Consider the following 16,995-nt stretch of genomic DNA (forward strand, 5'->3'; position numbering starts at 1 on the left):
GAAGTTTCCTTTTTCTCATTGTGAAAGGAAACATTCTGAGCTTTAGTCCTTTGGCCACGTTCAAATTAACTATTTTTTAACTCTGCTACCTACAGTGCCATCCATTCTCTGACCAAATGGAGCCCTTTGTCCTCAAAACCCACCACTGCCTTAGATTTAGCTGTTACTGCTGTTGCTGTTTTGTCTTATCTCCCATAATTGGCAAGAGCCAGGCATTTCAAAACTTATGATTTAATCGTGGCAAGTTTCACAAAAGAGAAAAAATGATTATGTAAAGGTGCTATTTCCAAATATCATCTGACCATTTTATTGACTCCAGAAAGTAAAATGAGGATGTATCGCTTATTACAGCCCTTCCAGATTACTGGAGCTGAGTCAGGAAAACAGCTTAGTTATACTGTCATCATGAGTTTTCACTGAAATTTTATCATCAGCTACATTCCCGTTGCAGAATATCTGCATCCCGCAAATAAGTGAAAAAAGACAGGGACACAGGTTTGTACTTCGTAGGTTCTCTGTTTCAGAACATGGTATTGATAAGAAAAATAATTGTCATACATCCTTTACGTAAACACACTGGGAACAAACATAATAGAGATGATAAAATGTCTTTATGATTACAGCTACAATTTTAGAACATCTATATTTGGATATCACTCAAAAAGCATAAATTTTACAGATTCCAGGGGCTGCATGTTCACACTTCAATCTGTTATCAAATATCCCTGAATAACCCCGTGCCAATATTCTCTTTAAGCATTTACCACAATAAATGAAGGAAAGCCATCCATGGCTTGGGCTGAGGTAACCAGGCATCGTTCCAGTGAAGTGAATTATTAATGTGGAATAAAGGAGGAGAGGAAGTATTCAGTGAAGGGGTGAACATCAACACGGATCCCCAAGGGTCTAACCTTGTATTTGCTATGAAATTCACATACTGTGTGACTGCTGAAGACAGTCCGCTTACTTGTACTTCACTCCATTTCCTCTGTGAAATTTGAATAGCACTACACTGGCAAGGCTAAAAAATTATTGTAAAAAATAACAATAATCTTATAATCTTTAAAGCACTTTCTACAATACAAATAACATTATTGTTATAGAAGATTAAGTTTTTTAAAGTGCTGTATTTAAATAATTGATCCCCCCTTTCTTTTCTTTTTCTTCTCAAATTGTGATGCCATTTTACATAAAAATACATGTATTTTTAAAGAAAGGCCAGGTAGGGCTTCCCTGGTGGCGCAGTGGTTGAGAGTCCACCTGACGATGCAGGGGACACGGGTTCGTGCCCCAGTCTGGGAAGATCCCACGTGCCGCGGAGCGGCTGGGCCTGTGAGCCATGGCCACTGAGCCCGTGCGTCCGGAGCCTGTGCTCCACAACAGGAGAAGCCCGCGTACCGCAAAAAAAAAAAAAAAAAAAGGCCAGATATTTCAAAATACTAGAAGCAACAATGGATAAAACCTCAGAAGAATCAGTTTTATGATTATAATTGTGAGAGGTAATATTGCCACGGGGAAAAATTGCAAGCTGTGGAGTCAAGCAGATCTGAGGCTGCATCGCTGTGCTGCCAATTGCCAGTCGTCTGGCCCACAGCAGGCTATTAACCTTTCCAGACTTTACTTTCTTCATCTAGAAAATGCATGGAGCAATGCCTACCTACGGCATGGAGCTGCAGTGTAAAGTGAGACAAGAACTAGTGGCTGGCACGTAGTAGGTGCAGAAAGAAGTTATTGATGAAAACTCCATTGTATACACTCTATTAAATCTGTCTGTAATGCATGGAAGTGGGTTACTGACTTTTATATCATTGAAAAAGTAAAATGATATAATTAACGGATCTCTCAGTGGCTGGCAAATGTAGAGGACTGTGGGAAAACCCCTTCACAATCACAGCTTCAGTTTGATTCGTTGGATTTGGATATTTTATCGGCAGCAAGATAAGTTTCCCTTCCTCATCATTATCTGCCCCTGCCCCACCTCCTTGAAGTTATAACCCATAAAAAATATACACTAGAAAAAAAAAAGTCAAGGGCAATAATTGAAGTTATCGTAGGTGCCAGCATTGCTACATCAGATGTATGTAAGAGGTGTCCCTGAACTATTGATAAGGCATTTTCCTGAATCTGTCTTTGGACTATATGTTTTATCAACAGACAAAGGGATTAGACTACAATTTGTTTTTTACCACAGTTAAACGTAGACAAAAAATAAATATTTAAAAAGAAAAAAAAAGGTTCGTTTCTCATGTGGCAACAGGTTGGTCCACTTTTAAAAGATTTGGAGTAAACAGGTACCTGATGAGATTATCCGAATCCACAAGGTCAAGAAATTTGGGGGAAAAAAAAAAAATTAGACTATAGCAGAGGTTCCAAAACTTTCTTGGTTTGCAATGCCTGTAACATCTCGATAATTTTTTCACAATGCCCTTAGGCCAAAAGAAATAATTAGGCCCAAACAACTTAATACGTATTTATGTTGTAACAAATAAGTAACTAAAATAGCAATTAATAGAAAAAATAATATTTTTATTTCACTCTTAAATAACGTTACTTCCTAGTGGAATGTGGGCAGGTATTGGACACTGCACAACTTCTCAGATTGGACACCGACCCCTGGTTTCCTTTTCCACATTGATTTTCACACGGTACTTGCTTTTTAACACGGGCACTGTGGGAAACCCATCTTAATAAGTATATGACATCATCGAAAGGAATGTAGCACCACCTGCTGTTGAAACTGTGATCTACTCTGAGCTAGTAATTCGCAAGATGTCTGATAGCTCATGTTGCTGTATTTCCCTCAAATTTTTAAAATATTTCCTGGTGCTGCAGCGAGTTCCCTGCTGCACACCAGGGTGCCTTGGTGCACACTCTGGGAACCATAGGAATGTGGTTAGATTGGTATATAAAGGTGTACAATGGCTAATAGAACCTTAAATTTTGTCATTAGCCCTACTAAATAATAGCTACTTAGAGCCTATTCTTGAGACCTAAAACTGAAAAGGTTGATCTGTACATGTAACAGATAGAAGCATTAACTAAGGAAAAGTAATATGGTTGAGCAAATACACTTAAAGTAGAAGAAAGAAGTTTTTACATTATAAGCAGCTGTTTATATGTGTGTTCCTTGGTTCCAGTTATTTGGAGGTAAGTCAGTAGGGATGACAGTGACTTCACAATGGGGGAAAATGTGAGAATGGGTGTGGGAGCAAGAGGCTACCTGGTGTAGAAGGAGAAAAAGAAAGTCACATAAGCATCCGAGAAGCAGCAGAAGATGGAGTCTGGAGGCTGGAGTGACAATGAAGTGAATATACAAGATCATGCTTTAAAATTAAAGCACAGGGACTTCCCTGGTGGCACAGTGGTTAAGAATCCGCCTGCCTATGCAGGGGACATGGGCTCGAGCCCTGGTCCAGGAAGATCCCACATGCCGTGGAGAAGCTAAGCCCGTGCGCCACAACTACTGAGCCTGCGCTGTAGAGCCCGCAAGCCACAACTACTGAGCCCAAGTGCCACAACTACTGAAGCCCGTGTGCCTAGAGCCCGTGCTCCGCAACAAAAGAAGCCACCGCAATGAGAAGCCCAAGCACTGCAACGAAGAGTAGCCCCCGCTCGCTGCAACTAGAGAAAGCCTGCGCGCAGCAACGAAGACCCAAAAATAGGTTAATAGCCAAAAATAATTAATTAATAATAATTTAAAAATTGAAGCACAAGCAAAGGTAGCAAGACCTTCCTTCTCATACTGTCTTAATGCTCCTCAGCATTGTTCTGTGTCCAGTAAGATTAACACAGAAACATGGACATGGCACAGCTGGGGAGGGATGCACTTGTAAATACAAGTGAGGAAGGCCAGTTACAGGTGAAATATTGACACCCAAACTCTGATTTATGAGACAATTCTCAACACCTCTACATACCTGAAAAGGTGGTGGCAGGCAGAGGTATCAGAATAGAAAGAAGTGGTCTTATATTGGGTAAAAGTTTGTGAGCGTAAGATATAGACGTGGATACGGATACAGATAAGGAAGATGCTATTTTCTGAAACAGGGGTCCCAACCCCTGGGCCGCACGGCCTATTAGGAACCGGGCCACACAGCAGGAGGTGAGAGGCGGGCGGGGCGGTGAGGGGGGGCGGGCGCGCGGGGAGCGAAGCTTCACTTGCCGCTCCCCATAGCTCGCCTTTCCGCCTGAACCATCTACCGCCCCCTCCCCCGGCCCACCGCCGTGGAAAAATTGTCTTCCGAGAGACCGGTCCCTGGTGCCAAAAAGGCTGGGGACCCATATTCTAAAATACATAACCATTTGGGGGATCTTTTATGCTGATTTAGCATAAGCGGCATCTGTGTCTCGGAGCTTGTTAGAACTTTAGACTCTTAGGCCTCACCTGAGATCTATTGAATCAGAATCTGCTTTTCAACAAAAGCAGAATTTTAGGTGAATTTTATGCATATTAAAATTTGAGAAGTGCTGCTTTTAACAATATGTACGTTGGCCTGGGTCTCACTTCCCCAGAGATTCTGATTTAGTTGGTTTTTAATTAAGTATTTATGATCCGAATATGTGGCGAAACTTGAGAACCATTGCCCTAGGCGAATATTATTGGCAATAATTATAATTAGATGTGGCAAGCTCAGTGATAAAATGGGCATCCCCAAAGTATTGTTGAAATATAAAGGAGAGGGGCCACCTGGGCTCAGGGGTTCAACAGAGCTTCCTAGAGACAATGATGGTGTTGGGACCACATCTTAAGGGAAGAACAGGTGTTAGCCCATCTGGCAGAGGGAGAATTACCAGTACTTCCCAATTAACTGGTTGCAGAAGCCAAAGGAGAGAATGCAGGAGGTTCAAAAAGTCGGAGATTTCAAGATAGAACAATCAGGATAGTGAGAGTGTCACTGATGCTGGCACAGAAAACAGAAAGAGGTACATGTTTTCTTGTCAAGGGCTAAAGGAAAGAGTATTTGATTTTATGCAGAATCACTTAGATTATCTTTGGCTTTATGTAAGCTGAATAGAAAAATAAGAGGGAAGCATTGTAATTCCACATTTTCAGAAAACCCCATGCCCCTTCTTCCAGCTTTACATAATATAGCAATTCCTTGACAATAGCTGGTATATAGTCTAAGATTAAATTCAATAAGAAAAAAACATAGGTAGATATAGATTAGATTTTGAAGACATGGTTGTTCATTAATATAAGAATGAATATATTTAAAATCTCAAAACTATGCACAATTTTAGGCAAAAGATTCACATATTATCATTAAACAGCCCACAGCAACACTTAATTTCCTTGTCTCCTCCATTTTATCCCTCACAATGTTCTTAATCCTCTCCTTCCACACAATGTATAGGTAAAACTAGTCTCCATTAGAGGCCATTGAAATGCTTCTATTTTTAGCAGCATATCAAGAGATCTGTTTTTGTGGAATTTGATAAACCATATATTTCATAGATATTTTCTGATGTTAGCTTTTTGGAAGTTGGTGATGGTTTCTTATTTTTTTTCAATCTGCAATTTTTTTTTATTCCTAATATGATTTATCTATGCCTGCCCTCTTGGTTTATTTATTAGTCTTGCTCAAAATCTTCCTATTTTGTCTTTTCTTTTTTTTTTGAAATTTTGAATTTTATTTTCTTTTTTTATACAGGAGGTTCTTATTAGTCATCCATTTTATACATGTTAGTGTATACATGTCAATCCCAATCTCCAATTCATCCCACCCCCACCCCCACCCCCCGCTGTTTAACCCCCTTGGTGTCCATACGTTTGTTCTCTACATCTGTGCCTCAACTTCTGCCCTGCAAACCGGTTCATCTCTACCATTTTTCTAGGTTCCACATATATCTGTTAATATACAATATTTGTTTTTCTCTTTCTGACTTACTTCACTCCGTAAGTAGATCCATCCACATCTCTACAAATGACCCAATTTCATTCCTTTTTATAGCTGAGTAATATTCCACTGTATATACGTTCCACATTTTCTTTATCCATTCATCTGTCGCTGGACATTTAGGTTGCTTCCATGACCTGGCTATTGTAAATAGTGCTGCAATGAACATTGGAGTACATGAGTCTTTTTGAATTATGGTTTTCTCTGGGTATATGCCCAGTAGGGGGATTGTTGGGTCATATGGTAGTTCTATTTTTACTTTTTTAAGGAAACTCCATACTGTTCTCCATAGTGGCTGTATCAACTTACGTTCCCACCAACAGTACAAGAGGGTTCCCTTTTCTCTGCACCCTCTCCAGCATTTGTTGTTTGTAGATTTTCTGATGATGCCCATTCTAACTGGTGTGAGGTGACACGGCATTGTAGTTTTGATTTGCATTTCTCTAATAATTAGTGATGTTGAGCAGCTTTTCATGTGCTTCTTGGCCATCTGTATGTCTTCTTTGGAGAAATGTCTATTTAGGTCTTCTGCGCATTTTTGGATTGGGTTGTTTGTTTTTTTAATATTGAGCTGCATGAGCTGTTTATATATTTTGGAGATTAATCCTTTGTTGATTCGTTTGCAAATATGTTCTCCCATTCTGAGGGTTGTCTTTTCATCTTGTTTATAGTTTCCTTTGCTTTGCAAAAGCTTTTAAGTTTCATTAGGTCCCATTTGTTTATTTTTGTTTTTATTCCCATTACTCTAGGAAGTGGATCAAAAAAGATCTTGCTGTCATTTATGTCAAACAGTGTTCTTCCCATGTTTTCCTCTAAGAGTTTTATAGTGTCCGGTTTTACATTTAGGTCTGTAATCCATTTTGAGTTTATTTTTGTGTATGGTGTTAGGGAGTGTTCTAATTTCATTCTTTTACATGTAGCTGTCTGGTTTTCCCAGCACCACTTATTGAAGAGACTGTCTTTTCTCCATTGTATATCCTTGCCTCCTTTGTCACAGATTAGTTGACCATATGTGCGTGGGTTTATCTCTGGGCTTTCTGTCTTGTTCCATTGATATATATTTCTGTTTTTGTGCCAGTACCATATTGTTTTGATTACCGTAGCTTTGTAGTATAGTCTGAAGTCAAGGAGTCTGATTCCTCCAGCTCCATTTTTTTCCCTCAAAACTGCTTTGGCTATTCGGGGTCTTTTGTGTCTCCATACAAATTTTAAGATTTTTTTGTTCTAGTTCTGTAAAAAATGCCATTGGTAGTTTGATAGGGATTGCATTGCATTTGTAGATTGCTTTGAGTAGTATAGTCATTTTCACAATATTGATTCTTCCACTCCAAGAACATAGTATATCTCTCCATCTGTTGGTATCATCTTTAATTTCTTTCATCAGTGTCTTGTAGTTTTCTGCATACAGGTATTTTGTCTCCCTAGATAGGTTTATTCCTAGGTATTTTATTCTTTTCGTTGCAATGGTAAATAGGAGAGTTTCCTTAATTTCTCTTCCAGATTTTTCATCATTAGTGTATAGGAATGCAAGAGATTTCTATGCATTGATTTTGTATCCTGCAACTTTACCCAATTCATTGATTAGCTCTAGTAGTTTTCTGGTGGCATCTTTAGGATTCTCTATGTATAGTAACATGTCATCTGCAAATATTGACAGTTTTACTTCTTCTTTTCCAATTTGGATTCCTTTTATTTCTTTTTCTTCTCTGACTGCCGTGGCTAGGACTTCCAAAACTATGTTGAACAATAGTGGTGAGAGTGGACATCATTGTCTTGTTCCTGATCTTAGAGGAAATGGTTTCAGTTTTTCACCATTGAGAATGATGTTTGCTGTGGGTTTGTCATATATGGCCTTTATTATGTTGAGGTAGGTTCCCTCTATGCCCACTTTCTGGAGAATTTTTATCATAAACGGGTGTTGAATTTTGTCAAAAACTTTTTCTGCATCTATTGAGATGATCATATGGTTTTTATTCTCCAATTTGTTAATATGGTGTATCACATTGATTGATTTGCGTATGTTGAAGAATCCTTGCATTCCTGGGATATATCCCACTTGATCATAGTGTATGATCATTTTAATGTGTTGTTGGTTTTTGTTTGCTAGTATTTTATTGAGGATTTTTGCATCTATATTCATCAGTGATATTGGGCTGTAATTTTCTTTTTTTGTAGTATCTTTGTCTGGTTTTGGAACAGGGTGATGGTGGCCTCATAGAATGAGTTTGGGAGTGTTCCCTCCTCTGCAATTTTTTGGAAGAGTTTGAGAAGGATGGGTGTTAGCTCTTCTCTAAACGTTTGATAGAATTCACCTGTGAAGCCATCTGGTCCTGGGTTTTTGTTTGTTGGAAGATTTTTAATCACAGTTTCAATTTCATTGTTCTGTTCATATTTTCTATTTCTTCCTGATTCAGTCTTGGAAGGTTATACCTTTATAAGAATTTTTCCGTTTCTTGCAGGTTGTCCATTTTATTGGCATAGAGTGGCTTGTAGTAGTCTCCTAGTATGCTTTGTATTTCTGCGGTGTCTGTTGTAACTTCTTTTTCATTTCTAATTTTATTGATTTGAGTCCTCTCCCTCTTTTTCTTGATGAGTCTGCCTAATTGTTTATCAATTTTGTTTATCTTCTCAAAGAACCAGCTTTTAGTTTTATTGATCTTTGCTATCATTTTCTTTGTTTCTGTTTCATTTATTTCTGCTCTGATCTTTATGATTTCTTTCCTTCTGCTAACTTTGAATTTTGTTTGTTCTTCTTTCTCTAGTTCCTTTAGATGTAATGTTAGATTATTTGAGTTTTTCTTGTTTCTTGAGGTAGGCTTGTATAGGTATATACTTCCCTCTTAGAACGGCTTTTGCTGCATCCCATAGGTTTTGGATTGTCGTGTTTTCATTGTCATTTGTCTCTAGGTATTTTTTGATTTCCTCTTTGATTTCTTCAGTGATCTCTTGGTTATTTAGTAACGTTTAGCCACCATGTGTTTTTGTTTTTTAAGTTTTTTTCCTTATAATTGATTTCTAATCTCATAGCGTTGTGGTCAGAAAAGATGCTTGATATGATTTCAATTTTCTTAAACTTACTGAGGCTTGATTTTTGACCCACGATGTGATCTATCCTAGAGAATGTTCTGTGCACACTTGAGAAGAAAGTGTAATCTGCTGTTTTTGGATGGAATGTCCTATAAATATCAATTAAATCTATCAGGTCTATTGTGTCATTTAAAGCTTGTGTTTCCTTATTAATTTTCTGTTTGGATGATCTGTCCATTGGTGTAAGTGAGGTGTTAAAGTCCCCTACTATTATTGTGTTACTGTCGATTTCCTCTTTTATAGCTGTTAGCAGTTGTCTTATGTACTGAGGTGCTCCTATGTTGGGTGCATATATATTTATAATTGTTATATCTTCTTCTTGGATTGATCCCTTGATCATTATGTAGTGTCCTTCCTCGTCTCTTGTAACATTCTTTATTTTAAAGTCTGTTTTAACCGATATGAGTATTGCTACTCCAGCTTTCTTTGGATTTCCATTTGCATGGAATATCTTTTTCCATCCCCTCACTTTCAGTCCATATGTGTCTCTAGGTCTGAAGTGGGTCTCTTGTAGACAGCATAAATATGGGTCTTGTTTTTGTATCCATTCAGCAAGCTGTGTCCTTTGGTTGGAGCATTTAATCCATTCACGTTTAAGGTAATTATCAATATGTATGTTCCTATGACCGTTTTCTTAATTGTTTTGGGTTTGTTTTTGTAGGTCCTTTTCTTCTCTTGTGTTTCCCACTTAGAGAAGTTCCTTTACCATTTGTTGTAGAGCTGGTTTGGTGGTGCTGAATTCTCTTAGCTTTTGCTTGTCTGTAAAGCTTTTGATTTCTCCATCGAATCTGAACAAGATCCTTGTTGGGTAGAGTAATCTTGGTTTTAGTTTCTTCCTTTTCATCACTTTAAATATATCATGCCACTCCCTTCTGGCTTTTAGAGTTTCTGCTGAGAAATCAGCTGTTATCTTTATGGGAGTTTCCTTGTATGTTATTTGTCATTTTTTCCTTGCTGCTTTCAATAATTTTTCTTTGTCTTTAATTTTTGCCAATTTGATTACTATGTGTCTTGGCGTGTTTCTCCTTGGGTTTATCCTGTATGGGACTCTCTGCACTTCCTGGACTTGGGTGGCTATTTCCTTTCCCATGTTAGGGAAGTTTTTGACTGTAATCTCTTCAAATATTTTCTCTGGTCCTTTCTCTCTCCCTTCTCCTTCTGGGACCCCCTATAATGCGAATGTTGTGTTTAATGTTGTCCCAGAGGTCTCTTAGGCTGTGTTAATTTCTTTTCATTCTTTTCTCTTTATTCTGTTCCACAGCAGTGAATTCCACCATTCTGTCTTCAAGGTCACTCATCCGTTCTTCTGCCTCAGTTATTCTGCTATTGATTCCTTCTAGTGTAGTTTTCATTTCAGTTATTGTATTGTTCATCTGTTTGTTTGTTCTTTAATTCTTCTAGGTCTTTGTTAAACATTTCTTGCATCTTCTCGAGCTTTGCCTCCATTCTTTTCCCGAGGTCCTGGATCATCTTCACTATCATTATTCTGAATTCTTTTTCTGGAAGGTTGCCTGTCTCCACTTCATTTAGTTGTTTTTCTGGGGTTTTATCTTGTTCCTTCATCTGGTACATAGCCCTCTGCCTTTTCATCTGATCTATCTTTCTGTGAATGTGGTTTTTGTTCCACAGGTTGCAGGATTATAGTTCTTCTTGCTTCTCCTGTCTTCTTGCTTTTGTAGTTCTTCTTGCTTCTGTTCTTCTTACTGCTACTCTCTTCCCTCTGGTGGATGAGGCTATCTAAGAGGCTTGTGCAAGTTTCCTGATGGGAGGGACTGGTGGTGTGTAGAGCTGGCTGTTGCTCTGGTGGGCAGAGCTCAATAAAACTTTAATCCGCTTGTCTGCTGATGGTTGGGGCTGGGTTCCCTTCCTGTTGGTTGTTTGGCCTGAGGCAACCCAGCACTGGAGGCTACAGGATATTTGGTGGGGCTAAGGGTGGACTCTGGGAGGGCTCATGCCAAGGAGTACTTCCTAGAACCTCTGCTGCCAGTGTCCTTGTCCCCACAGTGAGCCACGGCCACCCCCCACCTCTGCAGGACATCCACCAAAACTAGCAGGTAGGTCTGGTTCAGTCTCTTATGGGGTCACTGCTCCTTCCCCCTGGTTCCTGATGTGCACATTACTTTGTGTGTGCCCTCCAAGAGTGGAGTTTCTGTTTCCCCCAGTCCTGTTGAAGTCCTGCAATCAAATCCCACTAGCCTTCAAAGTCTGATTCTCTAGGAATTCCTCCTCCCGTTGCCAGACCGCCAGGTTGGGAAGCCTGATGTGGGGCTCAGAACCTTCACTCCAGTGAGTGGACTTCTGTGGTATAAGTGTTCTCCAGTTTGTAAGCCACCCACCCAGCAGTTATGGGATTTGATTTTTTTTGTGATTGCGCCCCTCCTACCATCTGATTGTGGCTTCTCCTTTGTCTTTGGATGTGGGGTATCTTTTCTGGTGAGTTCCAGTGTCTTCCTGTCGATGACTGTTCAGCAGTTAGTTGTGATTCCGGTGTTCTCACAAGAGGGAATGAGAGCACGTCCTTCTACTCTGCCATCTTGGTGATGGTTTTCTTGGGGGAGTTTTTCCAAAAATTGATATGTTGTGCTTTTTTAAATATCATGAAAATTTGGGTTCCCTTTGATGCTCTAATGTACAGGTCCTCCTAATATGCCTTTCTCTTGAGTCATTAATGTCTACCCGATTCAATGAGCCACTAGTCATAGGATAATTAGACAGTAATGTTTTAACAGCCCATAAAAATAAAAGTTGTCAGCCATATACACCTTTAAAATTAGGAATGAACAATTATTTGTTCCTAATTACGTAATCCAAATTCAGTCAACATGAAGCCATATTTTATTCATCTGAAAAACCATTTAAAAGATGCTGTCATTAAAAGATTGCTTTCTTATATTTCTTTTTTTTTTTTTTTAAAGAACATAGACTTAGGAGTAGAGACCTCCTAAGGTGATTCAGAGACTAATTAACCACTGCTGCTTAAACAGGAACATCAGATTAAAACATCTTCATAGCTAACACTTACTGAGTATTGTTTTGTTCCAAACACTCTGCTAAGTGCTTCAGATGTACTATTGCAATGTATCCTCACCAGTGAGTTTCCACTGTAATCCGTGTTTTACAGAGGAGTAAACTAAGGCTCAGATTGGGCCAGTACTTTAGCCCAAGATCTCTGACTGCTATAACCTGGCAGTCGACCTCTGTCTGACCTCACAAGTACTCAGTTATATCCCCTACCCTGTGCATCCACTACTTCACAGAGACATTTTGAGGCACAAATGAAGAAACAGTCCTAGAATATGCTTTGGCATTCAATGATTGCATTCAACTCAATACCACAAATACCTACTGAGGACCTGCTGTGTGAAACCCAAGCGTAGAGAGAAACAGAAAAAAATTTTAGAGACTACGTTTAAAGAGCTACACAGATGTGTTGCATTATTATTCCACGCATTCTTTTTAATTTTTCTTGTTTTAATTTCAAGAACACATCAGTGTTATTCAAAATAGTTATAGGTCGGCATTTTAAAATTAGATATGCAATTAGTGTTGTTTCTGGTCATCATGATGAAAAAGTCACTTTTCTTTTTATTTCCCTTGATAACCTTCTCTAAACTTCTATTCTGATTCAGTCACCTGCAGTAATCTTTTCTCCCTGTGTCAGGGCAAATGCCTTGGGCACATCTCTCTTCTTCATCATTTAAATTTAATGCTCAGACATTTAACATTTTCATATTTCAACCGGTTAGTGTATTTAAGAGAACGTGCCTTCACTTGCTCCTTGAACGTACTTTTTAAAAATGTTTCCAGAAGTAACTTCCCAACTGTCAATAACTGGCAGTAATGCTGATTTTGTTTCCACTATCGGCCAACTGATTCCACTTTCTTTACGACAAAAGCTTCAATTTGCTATTTTATGCGTAAGAAAATGTCCTGTGTAACAGCCGTTCTCTGAGTCTTAAACCTCCCTCTCTGCAGTCACTCACATGGAGAGCAGAAGAGTTAGAATGTCTGACCTTGGTCATAAACCCAAATGCACTGTTTGGCTACCTGGGTCACACAAGCAGAGTAAAGTATAGAAAGCCAAACAAGGACCCAATCCCAAATCCTCCAACTTCCATGTTATTATGCCTGTGGACTCCTATATCCTCTGCTTATAACTCAATTTGCTGAAAAAAATGGAGGGATCAAGTTGAACAGAAGAGAGTTAAAGGTTCAAATCCTTTCCGTTCCCACTGAGTTATTTTGCCTCCGTGCTCCACAAGCCAAACAGAGCTAGAGGCTGTCAGAAGGTTATAGAGGCTCTGCATGCTCGTTATAACAAACCCGCCAGAATCTAGCCTATGGACGTTGTTAAGTATTTCTTTACTCATCACCTTAATCTGTTTATGAAACCATGTAAATATTTGATTTGCACCAGAGTTCTTCATTTTTTGTCATGTATGGGTCCACCCTAGCAGAATGGGAATATAAATATACAGAATGCCAACATCCCAGTTTACATGTCTTTTAAAATCAAAATCCCTAATTATCATTTTGATTGACTCATTTCAAAAATCAGTTAAAAATCCCTGACATATTGGCAGTCAAAGGTCAAAATATTCTTAAACCACTGATTTTCTTCATTTCCATTGATGTGAATTCGTACATTATTTTAAATATGAGAAACTAAGAATATATTGTAACAAGAATTATAAATTTAACTTTTAGAGTGCCCTACCTCTAGTCAAAATTAAAAGCTGTCTTTCTAATATTCTACCTTTTTCTACCAAAAATAAATGGGTTTTGGAAGGGGTCCTGCCTTTAACAACCTTCATCAAATTTAGAGATTATATTTAGATGTTAATGTATCATTGGAAACTCAAGGATTCAACTCTTTTTGTATAGATGTAGGCTGCTGTTAGCAAGCTCCACCTTCCTACAAGTTTTTACATTGCCAGTTATTAAGATGATAATGTAATATACATTGTCATCATATATTGATACATACATGACATATATCATATCCTCATGAGTGTGCTAAATATATCAATATTCTTTGAATACCTATCTTTCCATCTAGAATTGAAGAAGATATTGAAAGAAAGTACAGAATTCTCCATAAGAGAATTAGAGGTTTTTTTCTTATTGCCATTATTGATAAATAAGTAAAAATAACAACAGCTATTCTCAAAGGTCAGTGTGAGGAATCAAATTTGAAATTATGCAGCCTGGAATAAGAAGAAAAGCAGCATGCCAAAATGTTTCACAGGAAAAATATTTATAGTTTCTTCCAGTTTTCTATTCACAGAGAACACATATGCACAAGAAAAGGGAGGCACTTTAAAAGATTAAAATGTATACACGTGTAAGATATATGGATAAATACTTTAGGTGAATTGGTGTGCTTCAGAAGACCTGAGGGCAGTAATGAAAGCATAACAAAAAGCCTGACGTATCCGTCTGGATGTGGGATTTAATGCTGACTAGAGGGAACAGAGATTGGAGTTAAGAAGGCAGCTGAAGAATTTATCTCAGCTCTTGCATTTTCAAATAGATTTGGAGAGAAAATGGCTTTCATTCATTCAACAATTATTCACCAGAGACTATAAAGTTAATAGCGTGGGCAGCCTGCCTATGTTTGAGCCTCAGCTACACTGTGACTACCTGGGTAATATTGGGCAAGTTATTTAACCTCTCTCTGCTCTCCATTTCTTCAGCTGTTAAATGAGGGGAGTAATAAAGTTGTTGAGGTGAGGATTAATTAAGTTAATACGAGAAAGAGCTTAGAATGGGGTCAGCATATGGTACTCACTAGGAAGGTACTAAGGGAACACCAGAATAAGGAGGGAAGGCATCCTACTATCAAGTGCATCTTCAGAAAACAGGAAAGGTGAAGAGAAGGATGAACCAAAAGTGCCCAGTTGATGATTCCACTAATGTTCAGTCTCATTCTCTGAAGTCAAGTATTATGGGCCAGAAGATGGTGCCAGAGCAGCTAAGGCAGCTGCAAACACAACTCATCACCAGCAATTCAGAGGGCCAAGTATATATAACAACACAAAGTTTTCTTTATTATCCCAACCAAACTAAAACTAAAATGAGCACTACACTTTATGTAATTTGATGATCCTGGTAACTTTTGTAGATCCTCCTATTAAGGCTATATATCATTTCATTTTAAAACATCATTACTTAACACCACAATTTGGAGTTTATGTTTTTGAATATTTAAACTACTGTGAAATGTTAAGAGTCTGGTTAGGTCTTGTTATTTTTTCAATAAAACTTCAATGCATCTAACAATCAAAAATGACTATCGCACTTAGGGTATAATGTTTTAAACTGGAATTATCATAGTTAAGTTGTTAAGTGGGATTTAATATCATGAGATCCTTATATTATTGCACCAAAGTTTATTATTGTGGGAAAATTACTTTTGATTTAATTGTTTAATTACATTTTTTAAGAGCTAAATAATTAATTCGTTGTTTAAGGTTAAACTTTGACCTTTAATATACTGAGTACTCTTTTATATTGGGTCCTAGGTCTGGTCTTTCAAATTAGTACTTTAGATATTGAATTTAAACCTTTGAATACTTGTATCTTTATAAACTCCGCAGGACCCTAGACTATACCTCACTCATATTTTTATCCTTAAAGATATCTAGCACAGATTTTGCACATTGGAAACAGTCAAATATTACTTCAGTTAAGCTGCAGGGACCACAAAAGATAAAAAACTGCTGTGTTATCTAAAAGCTGCCTCCCAATTTATTGACGTGGATGATTTGATATGGATATCGTCGATAGCGTTTTGTGTTGTGGACAACTGAAAATCTAGTCTTTAAAGTTCAAGGATATATTAGATAGTAAACATATAAACCAAATCATCATGAAAGTCTTTCCACAGAAACTACCTCTGGAAATTTCACATCAAAATGACATAGGTATTTTATGATATAATAGCAGAAAACTCAAGCTTCCTTAGTGCAAACCAGAGAAATTAAAGATAACACAGTTAGTTGTATGTGCATAAACAGGAAAGATAAAAGTGAAAATATATAGCAAATAATATAAAAGTTGGTTCCTTTAAGATTTTTACAAATGAAAAATCAGACATTATTTAGGATCTCAGTAGAAGAAAGTTTGAAACAAAATGAGAAAAAGCCGGAGTTCATTAATAGAAAACAAATTTTTTTCTTAAAATTCCTAAGCTACACTGTGCAGATAATTCAAGTGCTCAGTAAAAGAGAAATCATTTAAGACCTGAGAATGTTGATTGCAATGATTCACAAAAAAATCAACTATACAGAAAAATGGGATAACACAGAGAGAGAAAAATTCTATATAACGACTAATTCTTTTTGTACCAACTATATATTCTTCTAATCATATTTTGAGTTCTCACAAGAAATATAATCATTTCTGGAAAATAATCACATCTTAACTCTTTCTACTGTTTATATTATGAGTACAGTTCAGAAGCGAACATGAAAGAGGAGATGCAAAGAAAGTTCTGCTTTAAAACAGTGATGCAAAACTTTAGCATGCTTTATTGTTTTCTTTTCATAAATCGTGAGGCATAAGAATCTGGCTCATTTACTTAATCTACATCCTAGGTTTTCTTTTTTGTTTTTCCAATGAAGATAAATACCCTCCAGGAAGCAAACTTTCCCTTTAGAAATCAAGTAAAGCATTTTTTATATTTGCATCTTCTCTAAGTTTGAGATTACTGCCAAATAAAAGTGTTTAAAAATTTTTGAAAAGAAATCAATAAGGTAGAGTGGAGTATAAGAAATTACTTTATTATCCATTTGTATCTTGAGTGTTCTAGCTACCCTCCGAACTGTGTGTATTCTGTAAAAAGAACAAAAGGGGGGAATCATTTACCTTGTATGAAAGCTATGATCTTGGTGATTACCAATCTACCTGCCTCTTAAAGGGAAATATTGTTTTAAAATCAAACCAAGAAAATGAAGTGACTTGGGCAGACTTCAGTGGCAGTACTTTATTCAGTTTTATCTCCTTTTCA

The 16,995-nt window shown here is 37.6% G+C and overlaps 1 protein-coding gene across 1 annotated transcript in view; it reads left to right on the top strand.

The window, feature by feature from the left end:
• CDH6 (cadherin 6) overlaps positions 1-16,995 on the top strand; it is a 131,766-nt gene that overhangs the window by 69,890 nt on the left and 44,881 nt on the right. The window lies entirely within an intron of this gene.

Source organism: Stenella coeruleoalba (genome assembly GCF_951394435.1).
Source record: "Stenella coeruleoalba genome assembly, chromosome: 3".
Lineage (NCBI taxonomy): Eukaryota > Metazoa > Chordata > Mammalia > Artiodactyla > Delphinidae > Stenella > Stenella coeruleoalba.